The following is a 16,763-nucleotide window of genomic DNA, read 5'->3' as shown; positions in this document are numbered from 1 at the left end:
TCAGACTGGTTTATGTATGCCAAACATCTGTTCTGTTACAGGTTTAAACCAGTTTCTGATCACTTAAACGGGTTTATGTGTATGTCTGTCCCCAGCTGAGAAGACTGAGAGGGGATTTAACAGCAGCCTTCAGTTACCTGAAGGGGGGTTCAAAAGAGGATGGAGCTAGACTGCTCTGTGGTGGCAAATGATGCAACAAAGAGAGTGGTCTCAAGTTGCAGCAAGGAAATTTTAGGTTAGATATTAGGAAGAACTTTCTCACTAGGAGAGTAGTAAAACACTGGAACAGGTTACCCACAGAGGTTGTGGAATCTCCATAATTGGAGGTTTTTAAGACCCAGCTAGACAAAGACTTGGCTGGGGTGATCTAGTAGTTGGAGATGGTCCTGCTTTGAGCAGGAGGTTGGACTTGATGATCTCCTGAGGTCCCTTCCAACCCTAATTTTCTATGATTCTAAGGGGTAATTTTGTTATCAGACTTCCATGCAGGGTTTTGTGGGTTATATTACAGATTGCAGTTCTAATGCCTACGGGTATAAATAAATCTGACTTGTTTATACCCTCTTGATAAACTGAGGTACTCTTCAAAAAAACTGAGTCACCACTGCCACACACCCACACCCCTTTGTGAGAGGGTTTACATTGACTTGATATATGGCTTTAAGCTATTTATTAATATAGATTCTTATACAGTACCAATGCCCCCATGCCTCACTTTCTCCATCTGTAAAATGGTGGTAATACCATTTCTTTACTTCATGAAAGTGCTATAAAGAATTAGTTAAGGTCTCCACAGTATTAGAGAGAGAGAGATGGTGTTATGTGGTATAGTTCATATAAGCAGCCTCACATTTTAGTTTTATTCGTTCACAACTTGCAGAACCCAGGACCCAACAGGCAAAATGAAAACAATTATATCCAACTATCTTGTACACTGCTTTATGATCAATAAATGAAAACTTAACATGGTCACCAACATCCACACCTTCATTATCTTGAGGCTAGACTACTGAGATGTATTCTATGTAGGGTTGCCCTTGAAGATCACCTGGATGCTGAAGCTGGTACAGAATATGGTGGGCTGTCTTCTGAAGGGGGTGGGTCACAAGGGGCACTGAGCTCCAGTGCTCTAAAGCCTGCACTGGTTCCCAATAGCTTTCTAGGCACAAACCAAGACACTAGTTTTGACTTATTTGACTTAATAGCCAGGACTTATGTATCTAAGGGACAGCCTTTTCCCTTATACCATATTGCAATACCTAAAGTCATCCAAGAGTAGTCTCCTGTAAGTACTATCAATACATCAAGTCTGCTTGGAGAAAATGCATGAATGGTCATTCTCAGCAGTTGTTCCTCAACTCTGGAATTCCTTCCCTCTTGAGGCCCTCCCAAACCCAAGCTTGGACATCTTGTGGGAGGGCTATAAGACCTTCCTGTTAGGGCTAGTGTTTAGCAGACAAAGTTAGGCTGAGATACACAGGGGGTCTGTGTGTTATGTTGATATTCTAGTTCAATTTTAAGTTTTATTCTCTTGTCATTCTCCTGTTTTATAAATTATTCTATTCTATTCTCTTATTGTAATCTGCCCTGAGCCTTTGTTGGGTAGGGCAGCGTATAAATTGAATACACACACACACACACTTGAAAACTTCCCCAACCTAGGAACAACAGGTCAATAGAACAAACCACCTAGGGAACATATGGAATCTCTTTACTGGAAGTTTTCAAGAGGCTGGATAAGCACTTTCCTAGGATAGTCTAGCACAGTGGTTTTCAACCTACGGTCCATGAACCGCCGTGGGTCCACACACTATGTGTAAGGCAGAGGCAGACAATTACTTTGGCTGGAGGGCTGCTTCATTAGTTTTGGTGAGCTGTCTAGGGCCACAAGGATTGCCATCTTGGGACCAGAAGTCCCACCCCCTAACACCTGACATTTTCCACCAGAAGTTCCTCCCTTTGCCCCCAGAAATACTCCTTTTGGGAGAGGGGTGCCATCTTGGAACCAGAAAAAAACCAAATCATATACTGAAAGACAAACATCTACTATAGTGTATTTTAATTTTATTTCAAAAAAAATCTTTTTTTCCTGATTTACATGTGTTTGCATAGCGTATATACAGGTGACTGCATAATAGGAAAATAAAGTCTTACTCTTGTGTTCTGTGGGGGGGGGGATATGGATGGGGGAGTGTGTGCAGTGTGGTTGGGGGGGTGGGGTGAGGGGGTATGTGTGGGGCTTGTGAGGGAGTGTGGCTGTATGTGTTGGGGGGGTAGGGTATGTTGGTGGGTGTGCATACGTGGGATGGGTTGTGGGGAGGGTTTGTGGGGGCCCCCTCACACACACATTCCCATCCATGGTGCACAGTCCCATCTGGCGGTGGCAGCAGCAAAAGGCGGTGGGTCCTTGGGGTGCTCATGACCCATGCAGGCACTGCTACCCAGTGATGCACGGCTCTAGCCAGCTTCAGGGGCTGGACATGGTGGCAAAGAACAGAGCCAGGCTGGCCTGCCTCTATTGTTCAGGGCTCGTTGTGCACCACCGGGAGGAAGCCCTGTGCAATGGATCTGGCTGCCTTCCCCACTCCCTGCTGCCATATGTAGCTCATGAGACTCTGCCAGGAAGCACGGAATGGGAGTTCTGCATGATAGAGACGGGCCAGCCTGGCTCTGCTCCTTGCCACCACATGCGGGTCCCAAAACTGGCTGGAGCCTCAGGCCTGCATAGGCCATGAGCACCCCAAGGGCCCACTGCAGCTGCTGCTGGCAGCGGGGCTATGAGCCATAAGGAGGCAGTCCGCACACCCCCCACCCTCCCTCACACCCCACAAACCCACACCCTGTCCACCCAAGCTCTGCACTCCCACCACCCCATGGGGCATGGGCCCTGCTCTCCTGCCATCCCCGCATTCTGCATTCCTGCCCAGCTGCAGCTTCCCTACCTGGTGCCAAGCGTAAGCACTGAAGCAGAGACACAGGAGAAGCCGCTGGTGTCTGGGGAAGCCAAGCAGGTCCTCCGGCAGCTGCAGCCATGCCAGCAGCAGCCCTGCCTGGAAGCTGTGTGTGCTGGCCAGGCTGGGGCTGCGGCCCTCCCACACAGGAGGGTGGGAGTGAAGCATGGGGACTGGAACGGGTACAATTAATTGGTGGGCACCCATGGGGTGGATGAAACCACCTGGCAGGTTGAATCCAGCCTATGGGCTGTATTTTGCCCATCTCTGGTCTAAGGGGTCCACAAAAGATGACTATTATCAACGAAAAGTAGGTGAATATGCACACTTACAATTCAAAGTGGTCCATACCTCCATTGAAAATTTGCAAAGGGGTCCACACCTGCATTCAAAAATTTTTAGAGATCTGCACATGAAAAAAGATGGAAAATCACTGGTCTAGTAAAAGCACATGCTACATTTGTGGAATGGTTTGGATTAGATGATCTGTGAGCTTCCAATTTCATGATTCTATGAAAAAGCATATCTTCATGGAGGACTGTCCAACAGGCAACATCCACAACTAAAACAGTCATTTTCTAGAGAAATCATCTTTGCATCCATCATCATTGATGCACAACACAGTCCTCTGAGGATTTCGTTGCAGGGCTTCTTTAATGTGGACTTCCAAGCCTGATCACAGATTTCATATCTGACCAATTAAAACCCTGCTTTTACAACAATATAAAACAGGGGTGGCCACCCTACAGCATGTGCATCACAAGTGACAGTAGGCAGGCAATTTGTGTGGCACATGACAGACTGGGGAGGGACAGGAAGCACAGTGGCAGATGGGGCAGGGACCAGAGAAGCAAATTTGGCAGGGAATACAGGGCAGGAAGCAGAAAGCAGAATAGCTGATAGGGCAAAGCACAGGAATCAGAGTGGCACTCATGGAAGGTATGGGGCTAATTTGTGGCATGCCTGCCAAATAGGTTGGCTCCCACAGGTATAAAACATGTGTAAATAGGTTATTTCCAGCTTTATTTCCTGTGAACATCTGATAAGCGCTGAAGTTTAGGTTAAATATATACTGGGTCCTTCTCTTTCCTTCTTCCGAGGGCAATCAGTGTCTAGATTTCTCTGCCCCAGGAGGCACCCCCAAAATCCACTCTGACTGGTTTCAAGAGGGGAACAAATGGACAATTACTCAGATTGTGATCATACCCAAGGACAGAAATAAGATTAGCTGCCTAATTCAGGGGATTCTTGTGCGCATACACACAGTTAAATTGATAAGATTAATACAGCACTGGCTAGAGAAGAATTTCCCACAGAGCACGTTGGCAAGAACATTTATAGGAGAGGAAGAATTTCACTTTATTTTAGTGCATTGTGTAGGTGTTATCTGTTAGGACCAGGTGACCATATCCAACAATCTCCAGAAGTTGCAGAGACGCATTGTTCTTTCTAGTTTCTGTCTGTATTTCCCAGTAGAGCTCTGGGAAACAGAAGTGTTAAGTAAAATCTCCTGCCCATTCCTGTCAATGGAAAACTGCTTCATCCTGTGCATTTCTTAGTGCTTTATGCAGTCTAGTCTGAAAAGCCTTAAGTGATAAAGCTCACATCAGTTTCCTTTGGAAACCATCCTACAATCTAATGAGCATTACCATTAGGAAGTTCACCTGAAATGGTCTACATCTTCCTTTCTTTAATTTTATCCCATTGTTCTTAGTTATTCCCCTTAGGCTGCCCTTGGCAATTGTTCTCCCTCCTTGATGTTTACATCCTTCACACACCTCTGGAATGATCTCAAGCAACAGACCAAGGAAATGCCAAAGGCTATTAAAGCAATATTCTTACACAAACCTCTCAGCTAATCATCCTTTGGAATGTATTTAAAAGTAATGAATAATGAATAGAAGAGAAGTAGGATACACTGTCAGAATCTGCACTACCCTTAAGGTTGTCTATACTGCACTTATCCCAACAGGGCCCTGATCCACAAATGGGTGTTGTAGGAAATATTGGGGTGCAAATAATAATAATGAACCCAATTTCCAGAGCTGGCAACACCTGATTGTATGCATTAAGAGTAATAATCCCAGGTCAGACATGCCTGTTTGTATTAGACCCAGTATCTTTTTAGACCCAGCATCTTTGCATCTAAAAGCCGGGCCTGTTGTTCTGAAGGCTTAAATCTCTTACATGGTCCAGCCAGTAGAGGGGGAAAAAGACTCATGTGGCTGTTAACATGACTTCTGCATGCACCCCTCAAAAATCAGACCTGGTAAAAGTAAAAATTAGACTGTTACATTGGGAATAGATTAGGTAAGTAACACCGAACACGAGCAGCTCCATCAGAAGACAGAGTTAAACGTTATCCCTACCGTAATACAACAGCACCATGTATCAATATTTGCAATGTTCTTTGCACATCTGTTTAGCCTAAGATGAATATCCTTAATAAAAATACATAAATAATCAGGCATAACAAAAGAGCCAACTGCCATATTTTGGCTTTGCTCATCTGAATTCCCAGTGGTTATTTACTTAGTTATAATCCTTCATATAGGAGGTTTATTTAGTTATTTAGACAAGGGATTGCTGGAATCCGTCAGGATTAGTCAATCAGCAGCATCCCTGGTGTTCCAAATGCATGTTTGTTAGCATCAGAATTATACTGCCTGACTATCTGGTGCCTGGAGTAAATATTTGTGCTGCTGAAGGTTAAACAGATTAAGAGGGCTGAAGCCAGGGTGCTCTTCTGATGTATTTGAAAGCTTAAGTTTGCTGATCATTTAAGAAGCACTGCTAGGAAAAGGATCTCCACCCCTCGAGTGGGGCAGTTACAAAATGTTGGCATGTTTTTGGCATGTGCATGCATGTGGCTAACTGTAACCAGAAAAAAAAAGCAAGACAAAGGGCAGGTCCCTAACCTTGCTATATTGTGCTCAAGAACATCACTGTGAGCTTAGCTTTGCCCACTCACTCCCATTCTGCACGTGCCAGTTTCCAAGAATGCGGCACCACGGGGCAGCCCCAAGCACAACCCCAGTGCAACTCAGGTTCTCCATTTCAGGCATACATTTTTGCTGTTTGCTCAGCTACCCTAAGGCAACCTTATGCCTTATCCCCCAGGTCTGGTGCACACAGAGCAGGAACAGGCTGGCAGGGCATGCTTCACAGCAGTGCTTCTGGGCACAGTATTAAAGCAGCTTACATGTCCCAAATAAAATGTCCCAAAAGTTTAAGGAACAGGTCTAGTTATAGAAAAGGACTCGAGAAACCATAACTCCTGGAAGATTGCAGGCCAGTCTATTCTCCCACACTGAGCAAGGAGGTAAAACAAAACTGCCACCTTCATTTCAAGTTCTTGTAAAAACCAGGAGGAAAATAAATCCAGTTTAAAATGGTGGGAAAAAAGAAAGACTTTCAGCTAAGAAAAGGCATGCCTTCAAGCTTTAAGAAAGACATTTACACACAAGCCTGTTTTGGGACTAGACTATGTCTATATGCACTATGTAAGCAAGAACTACAGGTAGGATTTCCCAAAGTGCTCATCATCAACACAGCTCTACTCCCACTAAATTCAGAAGTAAATTCTTAATTGACAACACTAGGAAGATGTTAGATTAACTCTTTGCTAATCCCACTCTGTCTGTTTGCAGTGACTTTTTTTCTACAACATTTTATGGCCTATTCCAAAGCCCAATACCAATAATTTTTAGATCACAACATAATTTAAATATTACTAGCATGGAGCTAAACTGAAGTAAAACTTCATTGTTGTGTGTTTAAAGAATTAAAAGTATAGTGATAAGTAATGTTAATTAAAAAAAAGAAAAGCCTTCTATGTATCCATAAGAATAAACCTGGCATAAAAAGGAGAGCTTATATGGAAATAAGCAAGCACTTTACATTCCAATTTTAGTTGGCTCATTTGACTGTGACTCCAGAATCAATTGACTTTAAAAAAAAAAAAAAAAAGTTACAGGGCTTGTTGGTAATTCTCCAGCAAAATAAAGATCCTGTCTAAAACGATCAGGAATGTAACACAACTACTCCCACCCTCTTGTGTTCCCCTCCTTCAGCTTTCTGCCAGGTGCCCCCTCTCCCCATTGAAGTACATTTGAGATTTTATGTCTTGTTTACTACATTCCAAAAGAAACTTGAGTGCTTACAAAGGTGTTTTCAGAAGCTCTTTCTAGGCACAGAGTGCCCCCCACCACACATTTAGTTTGAACAGATGTAGCATTCCTAAGAAGTCCTCAATGGTTAGTCTTTGAAGTCTGGAAGAAGTGTCAGATTTGAAAGCTACATTTCCTACCTAAAAAAAAAAAAAAAAAAGAAAAGAAATCTCCAGGGAGCCTTGATAGAAATAAAATGCACTCTCTCTCCAGATCCTTCTCTCACACTATTATGAGATTTTTTATTTTTTTTTTAATTAGAACGGGGACTAAAACTCCAAAGAATTTTCACGGATGATTGTACATGCACGTGTAGATAATTCTCTCAACCGGACTTGTTAACCTTATAGCCAGGGACTGGGATTCTTCTCATAGCAGACCTAAGCTGTTCAAATGCAGACCTGAGAGAAATGAGACAGACCTTGTCAGGAAGAAACACAATGCAAGAGCCAGTGCAGAAGCAATTGTGATCAGAAAGATTTTAGGAAAGGAGACAGAGAAGGAGCAGGGTAGATCCAAGTTGTTCATTAGGAGTGAATTTCCATCCTGACCAGAGGTAAAGTGCATGGCCTATGTACATTCATGGCCCATGCAGGCTTACACATGCACTTAAATGACACGCAGATTTTGTGCTAAGCCTCTCTGCATGGGTGAAGTGCAGCCTATTACAGCAAGTTGGAACATGGCTTCCAGTTTCACACTGCTCTCAGACTGCCAGGCCTCCGAGAGCATATTCACACTCAGCCCAGAGATGCAAATAGTAAAAAAAATATTTTTTTTTTTTAATAAGAAAGATGTGTCCATTTTCAGAATGTGTCCACTGCCCCCTCTGCTTGGGGTGACTAGTGCTCCAATGCCCAAAGGGCCCATCAGCCCTCCTTTCAAATCCTTCCTTTGATTTAAGCTGTCTTTCTGTTCAGTTCCCCACCCCTTCCCTCCTAAGACAATGCCCAGGACTTCCTTTGCATTGTCCCAAGCATTTACTTGGTCCTTAAATAACAACAATACTGCTGTCATCCCCAGCCTTCATGATTTGCCATTTTGGAGCCAGCTGCCGAGAAGTTCCAATTTCCCTTAAATAAGCTCATTACTCCCATATACACAGTAACAGGCTGTATCGAATGCACGCAAATTCAAGGACATGCCCCCTCATGAATTTCATAGAGTAAGATAATCCTGTGAAGTTTGTCCTTGGTGGGACACAGTTACTTTGGTTTATCTTCAGCAAAGAGGCTTCCCAGTTTTCCCCACACAGCGAAAATGACTCAAAACAGAGGCACTGAAAAGGTTAAAGTTTTCTCTGTCGCGTCTCAGCTCCCTTTCCAGATTAGGGGAACAATGAAGTCTCCATACTCTGTGATATTGCTAATGCTTCCTGTGGGGATAGCGGCGCCTGCTGAAAAGAGGATTATGATTATGGTTTAGGAGAAGCGCGCACTGTACTGCCGTGGGAGGCAGAGAGTTATCAGGAAAGAAGCCGAGCTGCCCCCAAACTGTACGCACGGGACTATTGCTTGCCTTGGGTTCTGGCTGACAGCTCTACTTCAAATCACACACCCGCTTATCAGACACGATAATGGAACAGCTGAGCCATGAAAAAAAAGAGATCCACACAACTTGTATATAACATGTAGTGTTATAGACTATCCCACCACATTCATCTGCATAAAGCAGTAAAGGACAGAACACAGCACAGTACAACCTCAGATGTGGCCACTGACTTCATAGTTATGTCTGCTACTTGGGAAAGACTGCAAAACACTTTTCCCCTGTTGTTAAAACCGGTGCATCCCTACCACTGACAATTATGTGAGGTGTGTTAGACACTGTGTCCATTAGACCTGAGCAGAATGCACAGCTACCCCCTTCTCCCCTTTCTGACCACATGGCAGGAACAGCAGCCAGGAACTTTTTTAAGTCACAAAAAAGGTAAGAATTCCTCCCCATCCCTTCCCTTTCTTGCTCAGAGGCACTTCCCCTTCACATTCCCATCTCCCCTGCCTGCCACTGCTCAAAGGTGTCCACTGTCCATGCTATCCTGGGGATAAGGGGAACTCCAGCCCTGTTCCAGTTTAGCTGCAAAGGAGTTGGGCTTAGCCCAGGACAACAGCAGTGATAGTGGCTGTGGCAGCCAGGCAGGTTTCTCTCTCCTTGCCTGGTCTTCTGGGGTGTTCTCTGCCAGCCTGGGAGCAGGTGTGAGGAGGGGGAACCTGCCCACCAGCTGCCAATGCAGCTGCCCCAGGCCAAGCCCTGTGCAGCACATCTGGAGTACAAGAGGAGCCCCTCATCCCCTGAGATTTCACGGACAGTGGCAGACAAGGGAGGGGAGAGTGGTAGGGGAGGGGAGTGGACATGGCTGCGAACAGGGAGGAAAAGGTGGGTGGTAGAATTCTTACCTTTCTTTAGACTTAAAAATTGTCCCTGACTGCTGCTTCTGTGGCATGATCTGCCCACTCTTGTTGAGGGGTGTGGAGGAGGAGGCTGGAGGCGCATCGCTGCCCCCACACTCCCTGTGTAAAATCTTGGACTTGCTTCTGATCACATTACCTAAAATGCTAGCGGTCCATCTCCATTAGAGCTTTCAACATTACACAGAGTCGAATCAGTTGCAGTTGTGGTGAAAAAATTGTTCATTAACAGTCTCTAACATAGAGAGGGGCAATAATACAGACAAGAAGAGTAAAATAGGAGATAATGGGCATATCTACACATGCACTTTACTGCCGAGTTGACTAATCAACTTGCTTGCTCCGCAGCAAAGTGTCACAGTCTACACATGCACCAGTATTAGGGCGCAGTAAACTAATTAACTCTGCTGTAAGATAGTAGTGTCAGGGACAGTTCTATCTTACAGCAGAGTCATTATGTGCGATCAAATGCACATGTAGATGGGGTTTGCAGGTGTAACTTGCACCCAGTCCCCCCAGCCAGATAAGGATCACAGACTCTTACCTGATACTTGTGCCCCAGCCAGCCCCTCCACCGCCCGATGCAGCTACCTCCTCCTCCTCCCCCCCGGACACACACGCACATCCCCTTCTTCCCCAGCTCAAAGCGCTGCTGTTTCGGATCCACAGGTAGACACTGTTCCCGGGAGCAGTTAACTCCAGTTCAAACTGCTTTAGAGTTTATTGCATCACTTTCATTGCATGCATAGATGCACCCAATACATTTCAAGCATACACATCTATCACAAAACTTTTATAGGTAAGACAGATTTCGAGCATGTAAGATTCTACAGACACCCCACCCTAATTCTAGTATGTGCCTTCAATGATGGATTGGCCTGAGTGAATATGGCTGGATTCACCCTCCTAGTCTAATAATCACATTGAGGGTGGAAAGTTTCCACCAGAGGTACTTTCACAATTTACAGAGTAAAGACTCATGGGCCCCTTTCACAGTTATTTATACAATGGTTTCAATCTTAAGCCTCACCCTTCAGATTCTGCTCAAAGGAGTTTTACTGATCCCTTCTAGGTCCATAAAAAGCCAAATAATCATTGCAACACTGTTAATGTGCAATCCCCTTGGATTTTTGAATGTGTAGAAATCAATGGACTCCAACAAGACCCCTACAAATCCATCAGCACCTGCTTCAGCACTAAGTCACAGAGTCATCACTTGATTTTTGTCCACTTTGCCCATTCCAGCCAGCCCAATAATCACACCAAAATAATAGTAACAGTAATAGTATTCCAAATGGCCAAGATAACAAAGCAAATCAACAGGTAACACACTCAAGGGGGACCATGAGATGCTGCAAACCCATAATAAGCCAGGCTGCCTGGCTCCTTGAGGGGACTAAGGGCTCTTATCCAAACAACGCTGAATAGTCTTAATTAACCAAAACAAACCTCTTTGCCCAGGCAGTGGTGTGGTTCACACAGATATCTCCTACCCTTCACGGCTGGGGCTGGGCACCAAGCTCTTCCAGGTTCCCTCTCTATCCGGTTCTCCTTGCTGTTAATCTTTGTGGAGGAGGAGAAAATAAATAAAAGGAGTTGAAAGATAATGGATTAAACTGGCTTCTGGCTTTTCTACCGGCTACTAAAATAGGATCTTTCCCAAAAAACTTTCCAGGCACAGGATACAGGGAAAGATCTGAATCCCATTTGTTCGAACACTTCTGACACTTTCCCATTCCCCAAGAACAAAGAAGGGGAGAAAAATGTTAGAAATAGTGGATGAAATAAAGCTGCTGTCTTTCAAATCTTAATCAAGTCGTCACACGGACTCTGAGCCTTGGGAAGGCAAGATTTCAATCTGTTTCTCTGCTTCACATCCAGAGAGAGCTAGCGAAATAAACTTACAGTTATGCAAGGGAACTTCAAACCTCAGAGGAGACCGCCTGCTTTATGGTAATAGGGGCCTCAGAGACAGTGACAGTAAATGCTTTGAAGCGTATCTGTTTTAAGAGGATTATGACGATAATTTGATAACAGGTTTTTTGCATACAAATGCAATGAGAGAGAAAGCATCTTTAGCGAAGAGGACAAACAAAGCAGAGGCAAAAAAACAACCTACGAAGTGATTCAAAATATTTGGGGCGCTTTTAAAACAAAAGAAAAGGAAAGCCGGAGGTTATCAGTTTTGGCAAAAGTGCTCTCCACACTCCACCAGGGTGACAGCTCTCCAAATAAGCCCTCTTGCTTGACATAACATGGGACCTGGCAAGGCAAGCTCTCCCCACACCAGCCCCTGACAACTGTTCTTCATCTCCTTCCAGTCTCTGAAGCTCATATAGATTTCATAGACATTTGGGCTGAAGGGACCTCAGAAGATCGAGTCCAGCCCCCTGCCCAAAGGGCAGGAAGTCAGCTGGGGTCATAAGATCCCAGCAAGATAAGCATCCAATTTACTCTTGAAGGTGTTCAATGTAGGTGCTTGAACCACCTCCGATGGCAGGCTATGAAAGACCTTGGGGGCTCGGACAGTAAAGAAATTCTTCCTTATGTCCGGCCTGAAATGGTCTTGCAGTAGTTTATAACCGTTCGACCTTGTTATCCCTTGGGGCGCTCTGGTGAACAAACGTTCCCCCAGATACTGGTGGTCACCCCTGATAAACTTATAGGTGACCATCAGATCACCCCTGAGCCTGCGCTTTTTCAAGCTAAAGAGCCCCATAGCTCTCAGCCTGTTGTTGCAAGTTCTGTTTTCCTGACCTCTGATTATGCGCGTGGCTCTTCTCTGGACTGTTTCAAGCTTTTCCACATCCTTTTTGAATTGTGGGCCCAAAACTGGACGCAAAACTCTAGCTTTGGCCTCACCAAGGGGAGAATGACATCCCGGGATTTACTTGAGAAGCATCTACGGATGCAAGCAAGCATTTTGGTTGCTTTACTAGCTGCAGCACTGCACTGCAGGCTCATGTACATCTTGCGGTCAATGATGACCCCCAAGTCTCTTTCTTCCGTAGTACTAGCCAGTGTAGAACTGCCGAGCCTATAAGGATGCTGCAGGTTTTTCCTCCCAAGGTGGAGAACCTTGCATTTTTCAGTGTTAAACACCATCAGGTTATCATCCACCCATTTGCTGATCCTGACCAGGTCAGCCTGGATGGCCCTCCTGTCTTCAGGTGTGGATGCTTTGCCCCAAAGTTTGGTGTCATCGGCGGACTTGGCCAGTCCTCTTCTGACTCCAATGTCCACATCATTAATGAAGACATTGAACAATATGGGTCCAAGGACAGAGCCTTGGGGGACCCCACTGGTCACAGGGCACCATGATGATTGACTTCCATCAATTACCACCCTCTGGGACCGACCACAGAGCCAATTTCCCAGCCAGTGGATCGTGGTGGACCCAAGGCCACAACTGGCCAGTTTCGCCAAGAGGTGATCATGGGATACCAAATCGAAGGCTTTTTTGGAGTCAAGATATATGACATTAATCTCTTCCCCCTTGTCCAGGTGATAGGTCACCTGGTTGTAAAAGGAAATGAGATTGGTCAAGCAAGACCTACCTGCAACAAACCCATGCTGGCTCTCTCTCAGGATGTTGGCATCCACCAGTCCATTAAGGATGGCCTCTTTAATAAACTTTTCTAAGATCTTCCCTGGGATAGAAGTCAGGCTGATGGGCCTGTAGTTTGCCAGATCCACTTTCCTCCCTTTCTTGAAGATAGGCACCACATTGGCCTTCTTCCAGTCTTTGGGCACTTCTCCAGAGTGCCAGTTCTCAAAGATCTGTGCCAGAGACTGGGCTATGATGCTCGCCAGCTCCTTGAGTACCCTGGGGTGTAGATTGTCAGGGCCCACTGACTTGAAGGTATCCAGCCTCTCAAGGTGTTCCTTCATGAGGTCAGCATTGATGGAGGACAGGGGATCTCCCTCACTCAGACCTCCCTGTGCTGTAGTGGGCATGGGCGTCCCATGAGACTGATGAAATACCGATGCAAAGTACCCATTTAATAGGGTGGCTTTTTCCTGGGTGTCAGTTGTCAGTTGTCCCATCTGGTTCAGCAGGGGTCCAATGTTGCCCTTGCTTTTCCTCCGGCTCCCCACATATCTGAAAAAGGACTTTTTATTGTCCTTGATGCTCGAAGCTAGTTGGAGTTGTTGTAAACTTGGCTTTCCTGGTTTGCTCCCTGCAGGACTGGACCAGTGCAGAATATTCCTCCTTGGAGGCGAATCCCATCCTCCATTCTTTGTATGCCTTTCTTTTTAGCCTCTGGAGGTCTGCTAGGTCCCTGGAGAGGCAGGGGGGCTGCTGTTCCCTCTTGCTGCCTTTCCTCCGAGATGGAATAGAATTAGCTTGTGCATTGAGGATCGCTCCCTTGAGGAGCAACCACTCTTCCTGAACTCCCCTCCCCCTGGGGTTGTGGTCCCTTAGGGCCTCACTGACAAGCCTCCTGAGCTTGTCAAAGTCAGCTTTCCTGAAGTCAAGGACTTCAGTGTTGTTGAATGACTTGCCAGCTTTATGGCAGATGGTGAAGGTGATCAGCTCGTGGTTACTGCCATCCAGCTTCCCATCAATCGCTAGGTTACCAATTAAGTCATCCCCAGTAGCCAGTACCAGGTCAAGCAGCGCTTTATCTCTTGTTGGCCCATAGAATTCTTGAGTCAGTTATAGGTCATCCACGCACGATAGGAAGCTTTGCGACCGCTCGGATTTTGCTGAATGATCCTCCCACGAGATGTCTGGGTAATTGAAGTCACCTATGACAACCATCATCCTGGAGCACGCGGCCTCAGCCAGTTCCTGGGTAAACTCCTGGTTGAGCTCCTGACTGAACCTGGAATGGAGGGGTGCTACTCAGGGGGATCTTCACTCGCTAATGCAAAGTAGAATATCCTATGGGCTGTCCTAAGCTTGTGCCACTGCTGTGACAGAGAATCAATAAGCTGTAAATAGCTGTTGGTCTATATGCCTTTCCTCTAGAACACAGGCCCCAGATGAACTGTACTGCTGGCTTGAGGTGCACTTATATTGGGACATGTGCCTGAGGGCCATGCTTAGGTTCCCTGTTAGGGAGCCCAAGAGCAATAGGAAAGGAGGGGGAGGCAGCTCAAAACCTCAAACTACTCAGGTCCACCTCATAACCATCTGCATTATCTAACAGCCAGCCTCTGATATGTAGCAGCAGGAGTAAATGGGTAGGCCTTATTTTGTTGGTAGTCGATGCAGGTGGTGGCTTAAAATAGTATTTAAAGCTTTGCTTTTGGGGAATTGACTTCTAATGAATATATATATTCATTAGAACAGGTCACAGTGGGCAGCAGGGGTTAATTGATTCCTAAAAGCCTGGGTCTCATACAGTTTTCTGAGCTTTCAGAAGCAGACAGGCTGTTTAACACAACAAACTCCAACAGATACACATACAACCTGGGAAAGTGGGGACATGTACCACACTGTTCCATAACATGAGATAAAGTGGAACCAGCTTACAAGGCCCCAGAGCAGCGCAGCGGAGTTTTCTGGTTTTGGGGGAACAGACCAAATTAGGACACCAGTAAAGCCCCAAATTAGGATGTGGGCATGTGATCGGTTTATGAAAATGGGATTTTGTCTGACAACACACGACATGGACAGTGTGATGACCAGAGAGAGAGACCAATCAACGAGAGCCACAGATGAAAAGTCATCAGGAGGAGGAAAGACTACAAAAGCAGAGACTTGAGAACAGCAAAGGGCCCAGGTCTTCCTCCCCATCCTCCTCCTCCCTGAGAGGGTCACCCATCCCTGTCCCCAGGGAGGGGTCCCTGAGGCCACCATGGACAGAGGGCACACCACCAGCCTGTCTCATCCACCCCACTGGGGGGGGGCCTTGGCATCCCACCTCCAGGCTGCTGACATCTGACACCCAAGAGAGAACCTCAGGAGTGAAGCCTGAGTCCTGGCCAAATGCATCTTGACTCTGATGAGAGCCCTAGGATTGGTAACTGTAGAATTGATTGATTGTTTGTATTGTTTCTTTTCTGTTATCACTGTGTATCAGTAAATTTGCCTATTATTGAAAGGAAAGGTTGTGGTCGGTCTGAGGGTAGGTCATCCCTCCCTCCTCCCCCTCTCCCCTGAAGAAGGCATCTGCCCTCCCAAAACAAGGCATCTGGGTCCTAAATCCAGAGCCAACACCAGGGGGCAGGAGGAAAGCCATATAATCATGGCTTTAGGAAATCTGTGGAGAATGGAAATTATCCTTTGTCCAGTAGTCCTCTAAACTCAGGCTAGTCAGTCAAACTCCTGTCCAACAAGTGAAAAAATGAGAGCAGATCTTCATGCCTGCCTCCCTTTTTGAAGATGCAAACTATGAGCCTGCAAAAAGTATACCCACTATTTTCCATCCCTTGTTAGCTGTAGGGGAAAATCCTATTAGTGAAATGGCTAAATATCTGCAAACCTCTCTCTCTGTTGCCCTAAAGATTTCACTTTATCAACTTCCAGATTGCAATTTATACATTTATAAAACTGATCAATTGCTCTAAGCTCCTCAAAATGCAAGAAAAAAATATTACTGTCAAATGTTTATGAGGCCCAGAAGCCTAGGTGAATGTCATACATTAAAGAAATTAAAAAGCCTGCATTCAAGATAGAACTAGAAAGTACATACACTGTATTTTAAAAAGGCTCTAATTAAAGTTTCCTCAATATCAAAATTCAATTTCTTTCAGGTTTTGCAAACACTAACTGCCTTGAGCAGAATACTGACTGCCTGCTTGCAGCCCTTGAGATCAGGTTATTACCAGCCAACTATGAGAAATTTAAATCCAGTATTAAACCTAATTCCCTTTTAACCAAATCTTCATTGTGCAGGGAAAGCTGGCTGCGTATGAATGTGTGCGCACGTGCTTTCTGCCATATGCAGTGATCCATGTCACAAATGCCAGACGCTAAAACTCTTATGCATGTGAAAGACAAATCAGCCCTGGTTTCTAGAAAACTACAGCAAAGAAGAAAGGGGGATGACAAGTAGGATGGGGCCATCGGCAGATCTGGGATTTACTAAAAGTGGATGCAGCACACTGCCCCTCAGAGCATGGAAGGATGAAAGCAAGATTTGATTGGAGCCACCTGGTCAGCGGGGGACATGGAAGAACCAGACAGGGAGCAGTCACATGAGGTGGGGTAGGGGGCACTCCCTGATGTCACTGCTGCCACTGTTCCCAGCTGACCTAGGGATGAAAGGATAGCAGAGCTGCTC

At 45.6% G+C, this 16,763-nt stretch overlaps 1 protein-coding gene across 8 annotated transcripts in view; it reads right to left on the bottom strand.

Annotated features, from left to right (window-relative positions):
- The window catches only part of TSPAN18 (tetraspanin 18), a 210,595-nt gene that overhangs the window by 159,152 nt on the left and 34,680 nt on the right, over nt 1-16,763 (bottom strand). For 5 of the 8 annotated variants that reach the window (XM_059722773.1, XM_059722772.1, XM_059722774.1 and 2 more), the window contains one exon: nt 10,978-11,091. The exons of the other annotated variants lie outside the window; for them this stretch is intronic. The gene's annotated coding sequence lies outside the window, so the exon portion shown is untranslated. The remainder of the gene's footprint in view (nt 1-10,977; nt 11,092-16,763) is intronic. 8 annotated transcript variants of the gene reach the window in all.

Source organism: Alligator mississippiensis, chromosome 2 (genome assembly GCF_030867095.1).
Source record: "Alligator mississippiensis isolate rAllMis1 chromosome 2, rAllMis1, whole genome shotgun sequence".
Lineage (NCBI taxonomy): Eukaryota > Metazoa > Chordata > Crocodylia > Alligatoridae > Alligator > Alligator mississippiensis.
The sequence above is the reverse complement of the archived record's forward strand: the minus strand, read 5'-3'. Positions and strand labels throughout refer to the sequence as shown.